This window comes from Coffea arabica, chromosome 11c (assembly GCF_036785885.1).
Source record: "Coffea arabica cultivar ET-39 chromosome 11c, Coffea Arabica ET-39 HiFi, whole genome shotgun sequence".
NCBI lineage: Eukaryota > Viridiplantae > Streptophyta > Magnoliopsida > Gentianales > Rubiaceae > Coffea > Coffea arabica.
Genome location: NC_092330.1, coordinates 21,692,459 through 21,712,096, shown reverse-complemented (window position 1 = coordinate 21,712,096; position 19,638 = coordinate 21,692,459). Strand labels below are relative to the sequence as shown.

Below are 19,638 nucleotides of genomic sequence, written 5' to 3'. Positions count from 1 at the left end.
CCCGGATCGTCGGTCAAAGTTGTCGGCGCAAATGCATAAGCGCAAGCGTGAAGGATCAATTTCAGGATAATTGAGAGTTGTGCGACGAGGGAAAAAAAAGGTGCAAAGCAACAAGAAAAAAATATAAAAGTAAATAAATAAAAGGATGAGAGGAAATTCATGAATTGACGCTTAGAATGAATTCGGGTCCAGAAAAGCCAAACTGCTTCACAGGACGTGGCAGTTTAAAAGAATAAAGCGAAAGGAACATGGCGGGTGCGATCATACCAGCACTAATGCACCGGATCCCATCAGAACTTCGAAGTTAAGCGTGCTTGGGCGACAGTAGTACTAGGATGGGTGACCCTAGGCCGGTCAACGGGTCGGGTCTACACCCGGATCCGGATCGGATCCCTGAAATTTTTGCGGGTATGGGTAGGGATTTAATTCCGTTATCCGGATCCGGATCCGTTTTTTCAAACAAAAAAACGGGTCGGATACGGAATATAGTATTCCGACCCGTATTAGACCCGGATTCGGATATAAATGATTTAATAATTTATAAAAAATATATATTATCAATATAATTTGATTAGGATGATGTATTTGAGTAAAATCAATTTGATTTATTTTCTTATTTGGTTTTTTCTTTGCATTAGCTAGAAATTAGTTTACAAATATATCTTTTTCTCTTTTTTGTTAGAAATTATAAATTTTGGCAAATTTGTTCGGGTAGACCCGACCCGGATCCGAGACTCGCCGGGTCCGGATCCGGAACACCGAATAAAAGACCCGTCGGGTAAACGGGTCGGCTCCGGGTCCGGGTCCGGGTCCGGAATAATGAATTCCGGCCCGGACCCGGCCCGTTGACACCCCTAGGTGACCCCCTGGGAAATCCTCGTGTTGCACCCCTCCCTTTTTTGTTTCGAAATCCAAATTTTCCCTTCGTTCTTTATGCTGTAGTAATTTAGCTCCGTCGGAACGATTGCTTTATATTTTGCTTCTCATCGAAGCATGAAGGCGGATCTGAAGGCGCGAGACAAGTCAGGAACGGTACGGCTGGATCGAAGCCCGGATCGTCGGTCAAAGTTGTCGGCGCAAATGTATAAGCGCATGCGTGAAGGATCAATTTCAGGATAATTGAGAGTTGCGCGACGAGGGAAAAAAAAATGGTGCAAATCAACAAGAAAAAAATGTAAAAGTAAATAAATAAAAGGATGAGGGGAAATTCTTGAATTGACGCTTAAAATGAATTCGGGTCCAGAAAAGCCACACTGCTTCACAGGACGGGGCAGTTTAAAAGAATAAAGCGAAAGGAACATGGCGGGTGCGATCATACCAGCACTAATGCACCGGATCCCATCAGAACTCCGAAGTTAAGCGTGCTTGGGCGAGAGTAGTACTAGGATGGGTGACCCCCTGGGAAGTCCTCGTGTTGCACCCCTCCCTTTTTTGTTTCGAAATCCAAATTTCCCCTTCGTTCTTTATGCTGTAGTAATTTAGCTCCGTCGGAACGATTGCTTGATATTTTGCTTCTCATCGAAGCATGAAGGCCGATCTGAAGGCGCGAGACAAGTCAGGAACGGTACGGCTGGATCGAAGCCCGGATCGTCGGTCAAAGTTGTCGGCGCAAATGTATAAGCGCAAGCGTGAAGGATCAATTTCAGGATAATTGAGAGTTGTGCGACGAGGGAAAAAAAAGGTGCAAAGCAACAAGAAAAAAATATAAAAGTAAATAAATAAAAGGATGAGAGGAAATTCATGAATTGACGCTTAGAATGAATTCGGGTCCAGAAAAGCCAAACTGCTTCACAGGACGTGGCAGTTTAAAAGAATAAAGCGAAAGGAACATGGCGGGTGCGATCATACCAGCACTAATGCACCGGATCCCATCAGAACTCCGAAGTTAAGCGTGCTTGGGCGACAGTAGTACTAGGATGGGTGACCCTAGGCCTGTCAACGGGTCGGGTCTAGACCCGGATCCGGATCGGATCGCTGAAATTTTTTCGGGTATGGGTAGGGATTTAATTCCGTTATCCGGATCCGGATCCGTTTTTTCAAACAAAAAAACGGGTCGGATACGGAATATAGTATTCCGACCCGTATTAGACCCGGATCCGGATATAAATGATTTAATAATTTATAAAAAATATATATTATCAATATAATTTGATTAGGATGATGTATTTGAGTAAAATCAATTTGATTTATTTTCTTATTTGGTTTTTTCTTTGCATTAGTTAGAAATTAGTTTACAAATATATTTTTTTCTCTTTTTTGTTAGAAATTATAAATTTTGGCAAATTTGTTCGGGTAGACCCGACCCGGATCCGAGACTCGCCGGGTCCGGATCCGGAACACAGAATAAAAGACCCGTCGGGTAAACGGGTCGGATCCGGGTCCGGGTCCGGAATAATGAATTCCGGCCCGGACCCGGCCCGTTGACACCCCTAGGTGACCCCCTGGGAAATCCTCGTGTTGCACCCCTCCCTTTTTTGTTTCGAAATCCAAATTTCCCCTTCGTTCTTTATGCTGTAGTAATTTAGCTCCGTCGGAACGATTGCTTTATATTTTGCTTCTCATCGAAGCATGAAGGCGGATCTGAAGGCGCGAGACAAGTCAGGAACGGTACGGCTGGATCGAAGCCCGGATCGTCGGTCAAAGTTGTCGGCGCAAATGTATAAGTGCAAGCGTGAAGGATCAATTTCAGGATAATTGAGAGTTGCGCGACGAGGGAAAAAAAAATGGTGCAAATCAACAAGAAAAAAATGTAAAAGTAAATAAATAAAAGGATGAGGGGAAATTCTTGAATTGACGCTTAAAATGAATTCGGGTCCAGAAAAGCCACACTGCTTCACAGGACGGGGCAGTTTAAAAGAATAAAGCGAAAGGAACATGGTGGGTGCGATCATACCAGCACTAATGCACCGGATCCCATCAGAACTCCGAAGTTAAGCGTGCTTGGGCGAGAGTAGTACTAGGATGGGTGACCCCCTGGGAAGTCCTCGTGTTGCACCCCTCCCTTTTTTGTTTCGAAATCCAAATTTCCCCTTCGTTCTTTATGCTGTAGTAATTTAGCTCCGTCGGAACGATTGCTTTATATTTTGCTTCTTATCGAAGCATGAAGGCGGATCTGAAGGCGCGAGACAAGTCAGGAACGGTACGGCTGGATCGAAGCCCGGATCGTCGGTCAAAGTTGTCGGCGCAAATGTATAAGCGCAAGCGTGAAGGATCAATTTCAGGATAATTGAGAGTTGTGCGACGAGGGAAAAAAAAGGTGCAAAGCAACAAGAAAAAAATATAAAAGTAAATAAATAAAAGGATGAGAGGAAATTCATGAATTGACGCTTAGAATGAATTCGGGTCCAGAAAAGCCAAACTGCTTCACAGGACGTGGCAGTTTAAAAGAATAAAGCGAAAGGAACATGGCGGGTGCGATCATACCAGCACTAATGCACCGGATCCCATCAGAACTCCGAAGTTAAGCGTGCTTGGGCGACAGTAGTACTAGGATGGGTGACCCTAGGCCGGTCAACGGGTCGGGTCTACACCCGGATCCGGATCGGATCCCTGAAATTTTTGCGGGTATGGGTAGGGATTTAATTCCGTTATCCGGATCCGGATCCGTTTTTTCAAACAAAAAAACGGGTCGGATACGGAATATAGTATTCCGACCCGTACTAGACCCGGATCCGGATATAAATGATTTAATAATTTATAAAAAATATATATTATCAATATAATTTGATTAGGATGATGTATTTGAGTAAAATCAATTTGATTTATTTTCTTATTTGGTTTTTTCTTTGCATTAGTTAGAAATTAGTTTACAAATATATTTTTTTCTCTTTTTTGTTAGAAATTATAAATTTTGGCAAATTTGTTCGGGTAGACCCGACCCGGATCCGAGACTCGCCGGGTCCGGATCCGGAACACAGAATAAAAGACCCGTCGGGTAAACGGGTCGGATCCGGGTCCGGGTCCGGAATAATGAATTCCGGCCCGGACCCGGCCCGTTGACACCCCTAGGTGACCCCCTGGGAAATCCTCGTGTTGCACCCCTCCCTTTTTTGTTTCGAAATCCAAATTTCCCCTTCGTTCTTTATGCTGTAGTAATTTAGCTCCGTCGGAACGATTGCTTTATATTTTGCTTCTCATCGAAGCATGAAGGCGGATCTGAAGGCGCGAGACAGGTCAGGAACGGTACGGCTGGATCGAAGCCCGGATCGTCGGTCAAAGTTGTCGGCGCAAATGCATAAGCGCAAGCGTGAAGGATCAATTTCAGGATAATTGAGAGTTGTGCGACGAGGGAAAAAAAAGGTGCAAAGCAACAAGAAAAAAATATAAAAGTAAATAAATAAAAGGATGAGAGGAAATTCATGAATTGACGCTTAGAATGAATTCGGGTCCAGAAAAGCCAAACTGCTTCACAGGACGTGGCAGTTTAAAAGAATAAAGCGAAAGGAACATGGCGGGTGCGATCATACCAGCACTAATGCACCGGATCCCATCAGAACTTCGAAGTTAAGCGTGCTTGGGCGACAGTAGTACTAGGATGGGTGACCCTAGGCCGGTCAACGGGTCGGGTCTACACCCGGATCCGGATCGGATCCCTGAAATTTTTGCGGGTATGGGTAGGGATTTAATTCCGTTATCCGGATCCGGATCCGTTTTTTCAAACAAAAAAACGGGTCGGATACGGAATATAGTATTCCGACCCGTATTAGACCCGGATTCGGATATAAATGATTTAATAATTTATAAAAAATATATATTATCAATATAATTTGATTAGGATGATGTATTTGAGTAAAATCAATTTGATTTATTTTCTTATTTGGTTTTTTCTTTGCATTAGCTAGAAATTAGTTTACAAATATATCTTTTTCTCTTTTTTGTTAGAAATTATAAATTTTGGCAAATTTGTTCGGGTAGACCCGACCCGGATCCGAGACTCGCCGGGTCCGGATCCGGAACACCGAATAAAAGACCCGTCGGGTAAACGGGTCGGCTCCGGGTCCGGGTCCGGGTCCGGAATAATGAATTCCGGCCCGGACCCGGCCCGTTGACACCCCTAGGTGACCCCCTGGGAAATCCTCGTGTTGCACCCCTCCCTTTTTTGTTTCGAAATCCAAATTTTCCCTTCGTTCATTATGCTGTAGTAATTTAGCTCCGTCGGAACGATTGCTTTATATTTTGCTTCTCATCGAAGCATGAAGGCGGATCTGAAGGCGCGAGACAAGTCAGGAACGGTACGGCTGGATCGAAGCCCGGATCGTCGGTCAAAGTTGTCGGCGCAAATGTATAAGCGCATGCGTGAAGGATCAATTTCAGGATAATTGAGAGTTGCGCGACGAGGGAAAAAAAAATGGTGCAAATCAACAAGAAAAAAATGTAAAAGTAAATAAATAAAAGGATGAGGGGAAATTCTTGAATTGACGCTTAAAATGAATTCGGGTCCAGAAAAGCCACACTGCTTCACAGGACGGGGCAGTTTAAAAGAATAAAGCGAAAGGAACATGGCGGGTGCGATCATACCAGCACTAATGCACCGGATCCCATCAGAACTCCGAAGTTAAGCGTGCTTGGGCGAGAGTAGTACTAGGATGGGTGACCCCCTGGGAAGTCCTCGTGTTGCACCCCTCCCTTTTTTGTTTCGAAATCCAAATTTCCCCTTCGTTCTTTATGCTGTAGTAATTTAGCTCCGTCGGAACGATTGCTTGATATTTTGCTTCTCATCGAAGCATGAAGGCGGATCTGAAGGCGCGAGACAAGTCAGGAACGGTACGGCTGGATCGAAGCCCGGATCGTCGGTCAAAGTTGTCGGCGCAAATGTATAAGCGCAAGCGTGAAGGATCAATTTCAGGATAATTGAGAGTTGTGCGACGAGGGAAAAAAAAGGTGCAAAGCAACAAGAAAAAAATATAAAAGTAAATAAATAAAAGTATGAGAGGAAATTCATGAATTGACGCTTAGAATGAATTCGGGTCCAGAAAAGCCAAACTGCTTCACAGGACGTGGCAGTTTAAAAGAATAAAGCGAAAGGAACATGGCGGGTGCGATCATACCAGCACTAATGCACCGGATCCCATCAGAACTCCGAAGTTAAGCGTGCTTGGGCGACAGTAGTACTAGGATGGGTGACCCTAGGCCGGTCAACGGGTCGGGTCTACACCCGGATCCGGATCGGATCCCTGAAATTTTTGCGGGTATGGGTAGGGATTTAATTCCGTTATCCGGATCCGGATCCGTTTTTTCAAACAAAAAAACGGGTCGGATACGGAATATAGTATTCCGACCCGTACTAGACCCGGATCCGGATATAAATGATTTAATAATTTATAAAAAATATATATTATCAATATAATTTGATTAGGATGATGTATTTGAGTAAAATCAATTTGATTTATTTTCTTATTTGGTTTTTTCTTTGCATTAGTTAGAAATTAGTTTACAAATATATTTTTTTCTCTTTTTTGTTAGAAATTATAAATTTTGGCAAATTTGTTCGGGTAGACCCGACCCGGATCCGAGACTCGCCGGGTCCGGATCCGGAACACAGAATAAAAGACCCGTCGGGTAAACGGGTCGGATCCGGGTCCGGGTCCGGAATAATGAATTCCGGCCCGGACCCGGCCCGTTGACACCCCTAGGTGACCCCCTGGGAAATCCTCGTGTTGCACCCCTCCCTTTTTTGTTTCGAAATCCAAATTTCCCCTTCGTTCTTTATGCTGTAGTAATTTAGCTCCGTCGGAACGATTGCTTTATATTTTGCTTCTCATCGAAGCATGAAGGCGGATCTGAAGGCGCGAGACAAGTCAGGAACGGTACGGCTGGATCGAAGCCCGGATCGTCGGTCAAAGTTGTCGGCGCAAATGCATAAGCGCAAGCGTGAAGGATCAATTTCAGGATAATTGAGAGTTGTGCGACGAGGGAAAAAAAAGGTGCAAAGCAACAAGAAAAAAATATAAAAGTAAATAAATAAAAGGATGAGAGGAAATTCATGAATTGACGCTTAGAATGAATTCGGGTCCAGAAAAGCCAAACTGCTTCACAGGACGTGGCAGTTTAAAAGAATAAAGCGAAAGGAACATGGCGGGTGCGATCATACCAGCACTAATGCACCGGATCCCATCAGAACTTCGAAGTTAAGCGTGCTTGGGCGACAGTAGTACTAGGATGGGTGACCCTAGGCCGGTCAACGGGTCGGGTCTACACCCGGATCCGGATCGGATCCCTGAAATTTTTGCGGGTATGGGTAGGGATTTAATTCCGTTATCCGGATCCGGATCCGTTTTTTCAAACAAAAAAACGGGTCGGATACGGAATATAGTATTCCGACCCGTATTAGACCCGGATTCGGATATAAATGATTTAATAATTTATAAAAAATATATATTATCAATATAATTTGATTAGGATGATGTATTTGAGTAAAATCAATTTGATTTATTTTCTTATTTGGTTTTTTCTTTGCATTAGCTAGAAATTAGTTTACAAATATATCTTTTTCTCTTTTTTGTTAGAAATTATAAATTTTGGCAAATTTGTTCGGGTAGACCCGACCCGGATCCGAGACTCGCCGGGTCCGGATCCGGAACACCGAATAAAAGACCCGTCGGGTAAACGGGTCGGCTCCGGGTCCGGGTCCGGGTCCGGAATAATGAATTCCGGCCCGGACCCGGCCCGTTGACACCCCTAGGTGACCCCCTGGGAAATCCTCGTGTTGCACCCCTCCCTTTTTTGTTTCGAAATCCAAATTTTCCCTTCGTTCATTATGCTGTAGTAATTTAGCTCCGTCGGAACGATTGCTTTATATTTTGCTTCTCATCGAAGCATGAAGGCGGATCTGAAGGCGCGAGACAAGTCAGGAACGGTACGGCTGGATCGAAGCCCGGATCGTCGGTCAAAGTTGTCGGCGCAAATGTATAAGCGCATGCGTGAAGGATCAATTTCAGGATAATTGAGAGTTGCGCGACGAGGGAAAAAAAAATGGTGCAAATCAACAAGAAAAAAATGTAAAAGTAAATAAATAAAAGGATGAGGGGAAATTCTTGAATTGACGCTTAAAATGAATTCGGGTCCAGAAAAGCCACACTGCTTCACAGGACGGGGCAGTTTAAAAGAATAAAGCGAAAGGAACATGGCGGGTGCGATCATACCAGCACTAATGCACCGGATCCCATCAGAACTCCGAAGTTAAGCGTGCTTGGGCGAGAGTAGTACTAGGATGGGTGACCCCCTGGGAAGTCCTCGTGTTGCACCCCTCCCTTTTTTGTTTCGAAATCCAAATTTCCCCTTCGTTCTTTATGCTGTAGTAATTTAGCTCCGTCGGAACGATTGCTTGATATTTTGCTTCTCATCGAAGCATGAAGGCGGATCTGAAGGCGCGAGACAAGTCAGGAACGGTACGGCTGGATCGAAGCCCGGATCGTCGGTCAAAGTTGTCGGCGCAAATGTATAAGCGCAAGCGTGAAGGATCAATTTCAGGATAATTGAGAGTTGTGCGACGAGGGAAAAAAAAGGTGCAAAGCAACAAGAAAAAAATATAAAAGTAAATAAATAAAAGGATGAGAGGAAATTCATGAATTGACGCTTAGAATGAATTCGGGTCCAGAAAAGCCAAACTGCTTCACAGGACGTGGCAGTTTAAAAGAATAAAGCGAAAGGAACATGGCGGGTGCGATCATACCAGCACTAATGCACCGGATCCCATCAGAACTCCGAAGTTAAGCGTGCTTGGGCGACAGTAGTACTAGGATGGGTGACCCTAGGCCGGTCAACGGGTCGGGTCTAGACCCGGATCCGGATCGGATCGCTGAAATTTTTGCGGGTATGGGTAGGGATTTAATTCCGTTATCCGGATCCGGATCCGTTTTTTCAAACAAAAAAATGGGTCGGATACGGAATATAGTATTCCGACCCGTATTAGACCCGGATCCGGATATAAATGATTTAATAATTTATAAAAAATATATATTATCAATATAATTTGATTAGGATGATGTATTTGAGTAAAATCAATTTGATTTATTTTCTTATTTGGTTTTTTCTTTGCATTAGTTAGAAATTAGTTTACAAATATATTTTTTTCTCTTTTTTGTTAGAAATTATAAATTTTGGCAAATTTGTTCGGGTAGACCCGACCCGGATCCGAGACTCGCCGGGTCCGGATCCGGAACACAGAATAAAAGACCCGTCGGGTAAACGGGTCGGATCCGGGTCCGGGTCCGGAATAATGAATTCCGGCCCGGACCCGGCCCGTTGACACCCCTAGGTGACCCCCTGGGAAATCCTCGTGTTGCACCCCTCCCTTTTTTGTTTCGAAATCCAAATTTCCCCTTCGTTCTTTATGCTGTAGTAATTTAGCTCCGTCGGAACGATTGCTTTATATTTTGCTTCTCATCGAAGCATGAAGGCGGATCTGAAGGCGCGAGACAAGTCAGGAACGGTACGGCTGGATCGAAGCCCGGATCGTCGGTCAAAGTTGTCGGCGCAAATGCATAAGCGCAAGCGTGAAGGATCAATTTCAGGATAATTGAGAGTTGTGCGACGAGGGAAAAAAAAGGTGCAAAGCAACAAGAAAAAAATATAAAAGTAAATAAATAAAAGGATGAGAGGAAATTCATGAATTGACGCTTAGAATGAATTCGGGTCCAGAAAAGCCAAACTGCTTCACAGGACGTGGCAGTTTAAAAGAATAAAGCGAAAGGAACATGGCGGGTGCGATCATACCAGCACTAATGCACCGGATCCCATCAGAACTTCGAAGTTAAGCGTGCTTGGGCGACAGTAGTACTAGGATGGGTGACCCTAGGCCGGTCAACGGGTCGGGTCTACACCCGGATCCGGATCGGATCCCTGAAATTTTTGCGGGTATGGGTAGGGATTTAATTCCGTTATCCGGATCCGGATCCGTTTTTTCAAACAAAAAAACGGGTCGGATACGGAATATAGTATTCCGACCCGTATTAGACCCGGATTCGGATATAAATGATTTAATAATTTATAAAAAATATATATTATCAATATAATTTGATTAGGATGATGTATTTGAGTAAAATCAATTTGATTTATTTTCTTATTTGGTTTTTTCTTTGCATTAGCTAGAAATTAGTTTACAAATATATCTTTTTCTCTTTTTTGTTAGAAATTATAAATTTTGGCAAATTTGTTCGGGTAGACCCGACCCGGATCCGAGACTCGCCGGGTCCGGATCCGGAACACCGAATAAAAGACCCGTCGGGTAAACGGGTCGGCTCCGGGTCCGGGTCCGGAATAATGAATTCCGGCCCGGACCCGGCCCGTTGACACCCCTAGGTGACCCCCTGGGAAATCCTCGTGTTGCACCCCTCCCTTTTTTGTTTCGAAATCCAAAATTTCCCTTCGTTCTTTATGCTGTAGTAATTTAGCTCCGTCGGAACGATTGCTTTATATTTTGCTTCTCATCGAAGCATGAAGGCGGATCTGAAGGCGCGAGACAAGTCAGGAACGGTACGGCTGGATCGAAGCCCGGATCGTCGGTCAAAGTTGTCGGCGCAAATGTATAAGCGCATGCGTGAAGGATCAATTTCAGGATAATTGAGAGTTGCGCGACGAGGGAAAAAAAAATGGTGCAAATCAACAAGAAAAAAATGTAAAAGTAAATAAATAAAAGGATGAGGGGAAATTCTTGAATTGACGCTTAAAATGAATTCGGGTCCAGAAAAGCCACACTGCTTCACAGGACGGGGCAGTTTAAAAGAATAAAGCGAAAGGAACATGGCGGGTGCGATCATACCAGCACTAATGCACCGGATCCCATCAGAACTCCGAAGTTAAGCGTGCTTGGGCGAGAGTAGTACTAGGATGGGTGACCCCCTGGGAAGTCCTCGTGTTGCACCCCTCCCTTTTTTGTTTCGAAATCCAAATTTCCCCTTCGTTCTTTATGCTGTAGTAATTTAGCTCCGTCGGAACGATTGCTTGATATTTTGCTTCTCATCGAAGCATGAAGGCGGATCTGAAGGCGCGAGACAAGTCAGGAACGGTACGGCTGGATCGAAGCCCGGATCGTCGGTCAAAGTTGTCGGCGCAAATGTATAAGCGCAAGCGTGAAGGATCAATTTCAGGATAATTGAGAGTTGTGCGACGAGGGAAAAAAAAGGTGCAAAGCAACAAGAAAAAAATATAAAAGTAAATAAATAAAAGGATGAGAGGAAATTCATGAATTGACGCTTAGAATGAATTCGGGTCCAGAAAAGCCAAACTGCTTCACAGGACGTGGCAGTTTAAAAGAATAAAGCGAAAGGAACATGGCGGGTGCGATCATACCAGCACTAATGCACCGGATCCCATCAGAACTCCGAAGTTAAGCGTGCTTGGGCGACAGTAGTACTAGGATGGGTGACCCTAGGCCTGTCAACGGGTCGGGTCTAGACCCGGATCCGGATCGGATCGCTGAAATTTTTGCGGGTATGGGTAGGGATTTAATTCCGTTATCCGGATCCGGATCCGTTTTTTCAAACAAAAAAACGGGTCGGATACGGAATATAGTATTCCGACCCGTATTAGACCCGGATCCGGATATAAATGATTTAATAATTTATAAAAAATATATATTATCAATATAATTTGATTAGGATGATGTATTTGAGTAAAATCAATTTGATTTATTTTCTTATTTGGTTTTTTCTTTGCATTAGTTAGAAATTAGTTTACAAATATATTTTTTTCTCTTTTTTGTTAGAAATTATAAATTTTGGCAAATTTGTTCGGGTAGACCCGACCCGGATCCGAGACTCGCCGGGTCCGGATCCGGAACACAGAATAAAAGACCCGTCGGGTAAACGGGTCGGATCCGGGTCCGGGTCCGGAATAATGAATTCCGGCCCGGACCCGGCCCGTTGACACCCCTAGGTGACCCCCTGGGAAATCCTCGTGTTGCACCCCTCCCTTTTTTGTTTCGAAATCCAAATTTCCCCTTCGTTCTTTATGCTGTAGTAATTTAGCTCCGTCGGAACGATTGCTTTATATTTTGCTTCTCATCGAAGCATGAAGGCGGATCTGAAGGCGCGAGACAAGTCAGGAACGGTACGGCTGGATCGAAGCCCGGATCGTCGGTCAAAGTTGTCGGCGCAAATGTATAAGTGCAAGCGTGAAGGATCAATTTCAGGATAATTGAGAGTTGCGCGACGAGGGAAAAAAAAATGGTGCAAATCAACAAGAAAAAAATGTAAAAGTAAATAAATAAAAGGATGAGGGGAAATTCTTGAATTGACGCTTAAAATGAATTCGGGTCCAGAAAAGCCACACTGCTTCACAGGACGGGGCAGTTTAAAAGAATAAAGCGAAAGGAACATGGTGGGTGCGATCATACCAGCACTAATGCACCGGATCCCATCAGAACTCCGAAGTTAAGCGTGCTTGGGCGAGAGTAGTACTAGGATGGGTGACCCCCTGGGAAGTCCTCGTGTTGCACCCCTCCCTTTTTTGTTTCGAAATCCAAATTTCCCCTTCGTTCTTTATGCTGTAGTAATTTAGCTCCGTCGGAACGATTGCTTTATATTTTGCTTCTTATCGAAGCATGAAGGCGGATCTGAAGGCGCGAGACAAGTCAGGAACGGTACGGCTGGATCGAAGCCCGGATCGTCGGTCAAAGTTGTCGGCGCAAATGTATAAGCGCAAGCGTGAAGGATCAATTTCAGGATAATTGAGAGTTGTGCGACGAGGGAAAAAAAAGGTGCAAAGCAACAAGAAAAAAATATAAAAGTAAATAAATAAAAGGATGAGAGGAAATTCATGAATTGACGCTTAGAATGAATTCGGGTCCAAAAAAGCCAAACTGCTTCACAGGACGTGGCAGTTTAAAAGAATAAAGCGAAAGGAACATGGCGGGTGCGATCATACCAGCACTAATGCACCGGATCCCATCAGAACTCCGAAGTTAAGCGTGCTTGGGCGACAGTAGTACTAGGATGGGTGACCCTAGGCCGGTCAACGAGTCGGGTCTACACCCGGATCCGGATCGGATCCCTGAAATTTTTGCGGGTATGGGTAGGGATTTAATTCCGTTATCCGGATCCGGATCCGTTTTTTCAAACAAAAAAACGGGTCGGATACGGAATATAGTATTCCGACCCGTACTAGACCCGGATCCGGATATAAATGATTTAATAATTTATAAAAAATATATATTATCAATATAATTTGATTAGGATGATGTATTTGAGTAAAATCAATTTGATTTATTTTCTTATTTGGTTTTTTCTTTGCATTAGTTAGAAATTAGTTTACAAATATATTTTTTTCTCTTTTTTGTTAGAAATTATAAATTTTGGCAAATTTGTTCGGGTAGACCCGACCCGGATCCGAGACTCGCCGGGTCCGGATCCGGAACACAGAATAAAAGACCCGTCGGGTAAACGGGTCGGATCCGGGTCCGGGTCCGGAATAATGAATTCCGGCCCGGACCCGGCCCGTTGACACCCCTAGGTGACCCCCTGGGAAATCCTCGTGTTGCACCCCTCCCTTTTTTGTTTCGAAATCCAAATTTCCCCTTCGTTCTTTATGCTGTAGTAATTTAGCTCCGTCGGAACGATTGCTTTATATTTTGCTTCTCATCGAAGCATGAAGGCGGATCTGAAGGCGCGAGACAAGTCAGGAACGGTACGGCTGGATCGAAGCCCGGATCGTCGGTCAAAGTTGTCGGCGCAAATGCATAAGCGCAAGCGTGAAGGATCAATTTCAGGATAATTGAGAGTTGTGCGACGAGGGAAAAAAAAGGTGCAAAGCAACAAGAAAAAAATATAAAAGTAAATAAATAAAAGGATGAGAGGAAATTCATGAATTGACGCTTAGAATGAATTCGGGTCCAGAAAAGCCAAACTGCTTCACAGGACGTGGCAGTTTAAAAGAATAAAGCGAAAGGAACATGGCGGGTGCGATCATACCAGCACTAATGCACCGGATCCCATCAGAACTCCGAAGTTAAGCGTGCTTGGGCGACAGTAGTACTAGGATGGGTGACCCTAGGCCGGTCAACGGGTCGGGTCTACACCCGGATCCGGATCGGATCCCTGAAATTTTTGCGGGTATGGGTAGGGATTTAATTCCGTTATCCGGATCCGGATCCGTTTTTTCAAACAAAAAAACGGGTCGGATACGGAATATAGTATTCCGACCCGTATTAGACCCGGATTCGGATATAAATGATTTAATAATTTATAAAAAATATATATTATCAATATAATTTGATTAGGATGATGTATTTGAGTAAAATCAATTTGATTTATTTTCTTATTTGGTTTTTTCTTTGCATTAGCTAGAAATTAGTTTACAAATATATCTTTTTCTCTTTTTTGTTAGAAATTATAAATTTTGGCAAATTTGTTCGGGTAGACCCGACCCGGATCCGAGACTCGCCGGGTCCGGATCCGGAACACCGAATAAAAGACCCGTCGGGTAAACGGGTCGGCTCCGGGTCCGGGTCCGGAATAATGAATTCCGGCCCGGACCCGGCCCGTTGACACCCCTAGGTGACCCCCTGGGAAATCCTCGTGTTGCACCCCTCCCTTTTTTGTTTCGAAATCCAAATTTTCCCTTCGTTCTTTATGCTGTAGTAATTTAGCTCCGTCGGAACGATTGCTTTATATTTTGCTTCTCATCGAAGCATGAAGGCGGATCTGAAGGCGCGAGACAAGTCAGGAACGGTACGGCTGGATCGAAGCCCGGATCGTCGGTCAAAGTTGTCGGCGCAAATGTATAAGCGCATGCGTGAAGGATCAATTTCAGGATAATTGAGAGTTGCGCGACGAGAGAAAAAAAATGGTGCAAATCAACAAGAAAAAAATGTAAAAGTAAATAAATAAAAGGATGAGGGGAAATTCTTGAATTGACGCTTAAAATGAATTCGGGTCCAGAAAAGCCACACTGCTTCACAGGACGGGGCAGTTTAAAAGAATAAAGCGAAAGGAACATGGCGGGTGCGATCATACCAGCACTAATGCACCGGATCCCATCAGAACTCCGAAGTTAAGCGTGCTTGGGCGAGAGTAGTACTAGGATGGGTGACCCCCTGGGAAGTCCTCGTGTTGCACCCCTCCCTTTTTTGTTTCGAAATCCAAATTTCCCCTTCGTTCTTTATGCTGTAGTAATTTAGCTCCGTCGGAACGATTGCTTGATATTTTGCTTCTCATCGAAGCATGAAGGCGGATCTGAAGGCGCGAGACAAGTCAGGAACGGTACGGCTGGATCGAAGCCCGGATCGTCGGTCAAAGTTGTCGGCGCAAATGTATAAGCGCAAGCGTGAAGGATCAATTTCAGGATAATTGAGAGTTGTGCGACGAGGGAAAAAAAAGGTGCAAAGCAACAAGAAAAAAATATAAAAGTAAATAAATAAAAGGATGAGAGGAAATTCATGAATTGACGCTTAGAATGAATTCGGGTCCAGAAAAGCCAAACTGCTTCACAGGACGTGGCAGTTTAAAAGAATAAAGCGAAAGGAACATGGCGGGTGCGATCATACCAGCACTAATGCACCGGATCCCATCAGAACTCCGAAGTTAAGCGTGCTTGGGCGACAGTAGTACTAGGATGGGTGACCCTAGGCCTGTCAACGGGTCGGGTCTAGACCCGGATCCGGATCGGATCGCTGAAATTTTTTCGGGTATGGGTAGGGATTTAATTCCGTTATCCGGATCCGGATCCGTTTTTTCAAACAAAAAAACGGGTCGGATACGGAATATAGTATTCCGACCCGTATTAGACCCGGATCCGGATATAAATGATTTAATAATTTATAAAAAATATATATTATCAATATAATTTGATTAGGATGATGTATTTGAGTAAAATCAATTTGATTTATTTTCTTATTTGGTTTTTTCTTTGCATTAGTTAGAAATTAGTTTACAAATATATTTTTTTCTCTTTTTTGTTAGAAATTATAAATTTTGGCAAATTTGTTCGGGTAGACCCGACCCGGATCCGAGACTCGCCGGGTCCGGATCCGGAACACAGAATAAAAGACCCGTCGGGTAAACGGGTCGGATCCGGGTCCGGGTCCGGAATAATGAATTCCGGCCCGGACCCGGCCCGTTGACACCCCTAGGTGACCCCCTGGGAAATCCTCGTGTTGCACCCCTCCCTTTTTTGTTTCGAAATCCAAATTTCCCCTTCGTTCTTTATGCTGTAGTAATTTAGCTCCGTCGGAACGATTGCTTTATATTTTGCTTCTCATCGAAGCATGAAGGCGGATCTGAAGGCGCGAGACAAGTCAGGAACGGTACGGCTGGATCGAAGCCCGGATCGTCGGTCAAAGTTGTCGGCGCAAATGTATAAGTGCAAGCGTGAAGGATCAATTTCAGGATAATTGAGAGTTGCGCGACGAGGGAAAAAAAAATGGTGCAAATCAACAAGAAAAAAATGTAAAAGTAAATAAATAAAAGGATGAGGGGAAATTCTTGAATTGACGCTTAAAATGAATTCGGGTCCAGAAAAGCCACACTGCTTCACAGGACGGGGCAGTTTAAAAGAATAAAGCGAAAGGAACATGGTGGGTGCGATCATACCAGCACTAATGCACCGGATCCCATCAGAACTCCGAAGTTAAGCGTGCTTGGGCGAGAGTAGTACTAGGATTGGTGACCCCCTGGGAAGTCCTCGTGTTGCACCCCTCCCTTTTTTGTTTCGAAATCCAAATTTCCCCTTCGTTCTTTATGCTGTAGTAATTTAGCTCCGTCGGAACGATTGCTTTATATTTTGCTTCTTATCGAAGCATGAAGGCGGATCTGAAGGCGCGAGACAAGTCAGGAACGGTACGGCTGGATCGAAGCCCGGATCGTCGGTCAAAGTTGTCGGCGCAAATGTATAAGCGCAAGCGTGAAGGATCAATTTCAGGATAATTGAGAGTTGTGCGACGAGGGAAAAAAAAGGTGCAAAGCAACAAGAAAAAAATATAAAAGTAAATAAATAAAAGGATGAGAGGAAATTCATGAATTGACGCTTAGAATGAATTCGGGTCCAGAAAATCCAAACTGCTTCACAGGACGTGGCAGTTTAAAAGAATAAAGCGAAAGGAACATGGCGGGTGCGATCATACCAGCACTAATGCACCGGATCCCATCAGAACTCCGAAGTTAAGCGTGCTTGGGCGACAGTAGTACTAGGATGGGTGACCCTAGGCCGGTCAACGGGTCGGGTCTACACCCGGATCCGGATCGGATCCCTGAAATTTTTGCGGGTATGAGTAGGGATTTAATTCCGTTATCCGGATCCGGATCCGTTTTTTCAAACAAAAAAACGGGTCGGATACGGAATATAGTATTCCGACCCGTACTAGACCCGGATCCGGATATAAATGATTTAATAATTTATAAAAAATATATATTATCAATATAATTTGATTAGGATGATGTATTTGAGTAAAATCAATTTGATTTATTTTCTTATTTGGTTTTTTCTTTGCATTAGTTAGAAATTAGTTTACAAATATATTTTTTTCTCTTTTTTGTTAGAAATTATAAATTTTGGCAAATTTGTTCGGGTAGACCCGACCCGGATCCGAGATTCGCCGGGTCCGGATCCGTAACACAGAATAAAAGACCCGTCGGGTAAACGGGTCGGATCCGGGTCCGGGTCCGGAATAATGAATTCCGGCCCGGACCCGGCCCGTTGACACCCCTAGGTGACCCCCTGGGAAATCCTCGTGTTGCACCCCTCCCTTTTTTGTTTCGAAATCCAAATTTCCCCTTCGTTCTTTATGCTGTAGTAATTTAGCTCCGTCGGAACGATTGCTTTATATTTTGCTTCTCATCGAAGCATGAAGGCGGATCTGAAGGCGCGAGACAAGTCAGGAACGGTACGGCTGGATCGAAGCCCGGATCGTCGGTCAAAGTTGTCGGCGCAAATGTATAAGTGCAAGCGTGAAGGATCAATTTCAGGATAATTGAGAGTTGCGCGACGAGGGAAAAAAAATGGTGCAAATCAACAAGAAAAAAATGTAAAAGTAAATAAATAAAAGGATGAGGGGAAATTCTTGAATTGACGCTTAAAATGAATTCGGGTCCAGAAAAGCCACACTGCTTCACAGGACGGGGCAGTTTAAAAGAATAAAGCGAAAGGAACATGGTGGGTGCGATCATACCAGCACTAATGCACCGGATCCCATCAGAACTCCGAAATTAAGCGTGCTTGGGCGAGAGTAGTACTAGGATGGGTGACCCCCTGGGAAGTCCTCGTGTTGCACCCCTCCCTTTTTTGTTTCGAAATCCAAATTTCCCCTTCGTTCTTTATGCTGTAGTAATTTAGCTCCGTCGGAACGATTGCTTTATATTTTGCTTCTCATCGAAGCATGAAGGCGGATCTGAAGGCGCGAGACAAGTCAGGAACGGTACGGCTGGATCGAAGCCCGGATCGTCGGTCAAAGTTGTCGGCGCAAATGTATAAGCGCAAGCGTGAAGGATCAATTTCAGGATAATTGAGAGTTGTGCGACGAGGGAAAAAAAAGGTGCAAAGCAACAAGAAAAAAATATAAAAGTAAATAAATAAAAGGATGAGAGGAAATTCATGAATTGACGCTTAGAATGAATTCGGGTCCAGAAAAGCCAAACTGCTTCACAGGACGTGGCAGTTTAAAAGAATAAAGCGAAAGGAACATGGCGGGTGCGATCATACCAGCACTAATGCACCGGATCCCATCAGAACTCCGAAGTTAAGCGTGCTTGGGCGACAGTAGTACTAGGATGGGTGACCCTAGGCCTGTCAACGGGTCGGGTCTAGACCCGGATCCGGATCGGATCGCTGAAATTTTTTCGGGTATGGGTAGGGATTTAATTCCGTTATCCGGATCCGGATCCGTTTTTTCAAACAAAAAAATGGGTCGGATACGGAATATAGTATTCCGACCCGTATTAGACCCGGATCCGGATATAAATGATTTAATAATTTATAAAAAATATATATTATCAATATAATTTGATTAGGATGATGTATTTGAGTAAAATCAATTTGATTTATTTTCTTATTTGGTTTTTTCTTTGCATTAGTTAGAAATTAGTTTACAAATATATTTTTTTCTCTTTTTTGTTAGAAATTATAAATTTTGGCAAATTTGTTCGGGTAGACCCGACCCGGATCCGAGACTCGCCGGGTCCGGATCCGGAACACAGAATAAAAGACCCGTCGGGTAAACGGGTCGGATCCGGGTCCGGGTCCGGAATAATGAATTCCGGCCCGGACCCGGCCCGTTGACACCCCTAGGTGACCCCCTGGGAAATCCTCGTGTTGCACCCCTCCCTTTTTTGTTTCGAAATCCAAATTTCCCCTTCGTTCTTTATGCTGTAGTAATTTAGCTCCGTCGGAACGATTGCTTTATATTTTGCTTCTCATCGAAGCATGAAGGCGGATCTGAAGGCGCGAGACAAGTCAGGAACGGTACGGCTGGATCGAAGCCCGGATCGTCGGTCAAAGTTGTCGGCGCAAATGTATAAGTGCAAGCGTGAAGGATCAATTTCAGGATAATTGAGAGTTGCGCGACGAGGGAAAAAAAAATGGTGCAAATCAACAAGAAAAAAATGTAAAAGTAAATAAATAAAAGGATGAGGGGAAATTCTTGAATTGACGCTTAAAATGAATTCGGGTCCAGAAAAGCCACACTGCTTCACAGGACGGGGCAGTTTAAAA

General features: G+C 44.1%; 9 non-coding genes and 14 pseudogenes across 9 annotated transcripts; all 23 read left to right on the top strand.

Annotated features, from left to right (window-relative positions):
* Positions 1-253: 253 nt before the first annotated feature.
* On the top strand, positions 254-371 carry LOC140019647 (5S ribosomal RNA; annotated as a pseudogene).
* Positions 372-1,304: 933 nt separating this feature from the next.
* Positions 1,305-1,423, top strand: LOC140019187 (5S ribosomal RNA). The gene has a single exon (XR_011824597.1). It is a non-coding gene; the product is annotated as a 5S ribosomal RNA (ribosomal RNA).
* A 411-nt stretch (positions 1,424-1,834) lies between these two features.
* On the top strand, positions 1,835-1,952 carry LOC140018718 (5S ribosomal RNA; annotated as a pseudogene).
* Positions 1,953-2,879: 927 nt separating this feature from the next.
* Positions 2,880-2,998, top strand: LOC140019176 (5S ribosomal RNA). The gene has a single exon (XR_011824596.1). It is a non-coding gene; the product is annotated as a 5S ribosomal RNA (ribosomal RNA).
* Positions 2,999-3,409: 411 nt separating this feature from the next.
* On the top strand, positions 3,410-3,527 carry LOC140018253 (5S ribosomal RNA; annotated as a pseudogene).
* A 925-nt stretch (positions 3,528-4,452) lies between these two features.
* On the top strand, positions 4,453-4,570 carry LOC140019646 (5S ribosomal RNA; annotated as a pseudogene).
* A 933-nt stretch (positions 4,571-5,503) lies between these two features.
* LOC140019164 (5S ribosomal RNA) lies at positions 5,504-5,622 on the top strand. The gene has a single exon (XR_011824594.1). It is a non-coding gene; the product is annotated as a 5S ribosomal RNA (ribosomal RNA).
* A 411-nt stretch (positions 5,623-6,033) lies between these two features.
* LOC140018251 (5S ribosomal RNA) lies at positions 6,034-6,151 on the top strand (annotated as a pseudogene).
* Positions 6,152-7,076: 925 nt separating this feature from the next.
* On the top strand, positions 7,077-7,194 carry LOC140019645 (5S ribosomal RNA; annotated as a pseudogene).
* A 933-nt stretch (positions 7,195-8,127) lies between these two features.
* LOC140019153 (5S ribosomal RNA) lies at positions 8,128-8,246 on the top strand. Its single transcript, XR_011824593.1, has one exon. It is a non-coding gene; the product is annotated as a 5S ribosomal RNA (ribosomal RNA).
* A 411-nt stretch (positions 8,247-8,657) lies between these two features.
* Positions 8,658-8,775, top strand: LOC140018250 (5S ribosomal RNA; annotated as a pseudogene).
* Positions 8,776-9,700: 925 nt separating this feature from the next.
* On the top strand, positions 9,701-9,818 carry LOC140019644 (5S ribosomal RNA; annotated as a pseudogene).
* Positions 9,819-10,745: 927 nt separating this feature from the next.
* LOC140019142 (5S ribosomal RNA) lies at positions 10,746-10,864 on the top strand. Its single transcript, XR_011824592.1, has one exon. It is a non-coding gene; the product is annotated as a 5S ribosomal RNA (ribosomal RNA).
* Positions 10,865-11,275: 411 nt separating this feature from the next.
* On the top strand, positions 11,276-11,393 carry LOC140018717 (5S ribosomal RNA; annotated as a pseudogene).
* A 927-nt stretch (positions 11,394-12,320) lies between these two features.
* LOC140019131 (5S ribosomal RNA) lies at positions 12,321-12,439 on the top strand. Its single transcript, XR_011824591.1, has one exon. It is a non-coding gene; the product is annotated as a 5S ribosomal RNA (ribosomal RNA).
* Positions 12,440-12,850: 411 nt separating this feature from the next.
* On the top strand, positions 12,851-12,968 carry LOC140018214 (5S ribosomal RNA; annotated as a pseudogene).
* A 925-nt stretch (positions 12,969-13,893) lies between these two features.
* LOC140018249 (5S ribosomal RNA) lies at positions 13,894-14,011 on the top strand (annotated as a pseudogene).
* A 926-nt stretch (positions 14,012-14,937) lies between these two features.
* Positions 14,938-15,056, top strand: LOC140019120 (5S ribosomal RNA). The gene has a single exon (XR_011824590.1). It is a non-coding gene; the product is annotated as a 5S ribosomal RNA (ribosomal RNA).
* A 411-nt stretch (positions 15,057-15,467) lies between these two features.
* LOC140018716 (5S ribosomal RNA) lies at positions 15,468-15,585 on the top strand (annotated as a pseudogene).
* Positions 15,586-16,512: 927 nt separating this feature from the next.
* Positions 16,513-16,631, top strand: LOC140017969 (5S ribosomal RNA). Its single transcript, XR_011824274.1, has one exon. It is a non-coding gene; the product is annotated as a 5S ribosomal RNA (ribosomal RNA).
* Positions 16,632-17,042: 411 nt separating this feature from the next.
* Positions 17,043-17,160, top strand: LOC140018248 (5S ribosomal RNA; annotated as a pseudogene).
* A 926-nt stretch (positions 17,161-18,086) lies between these two features.
* On the top strand, positions 18,087-18,205 carry LOC140017825 (5S ribosomal RNA). The gene has a single exon (XR_011824131.1). It is a non-coding gene; the product is annotated as a 5S ribosomal RNA (ribosomal RNA).
* Positions 18,206-18,616: 411 nt separating this feature from the next.
* Positions 18,617-18,734, top strand: LOC140018715 (5S ribosomal RNA; annotated as a pseudogene).
* The last annotated feature ends 904 nt before the right edge of the window (positions 18,735-19,638 follow it).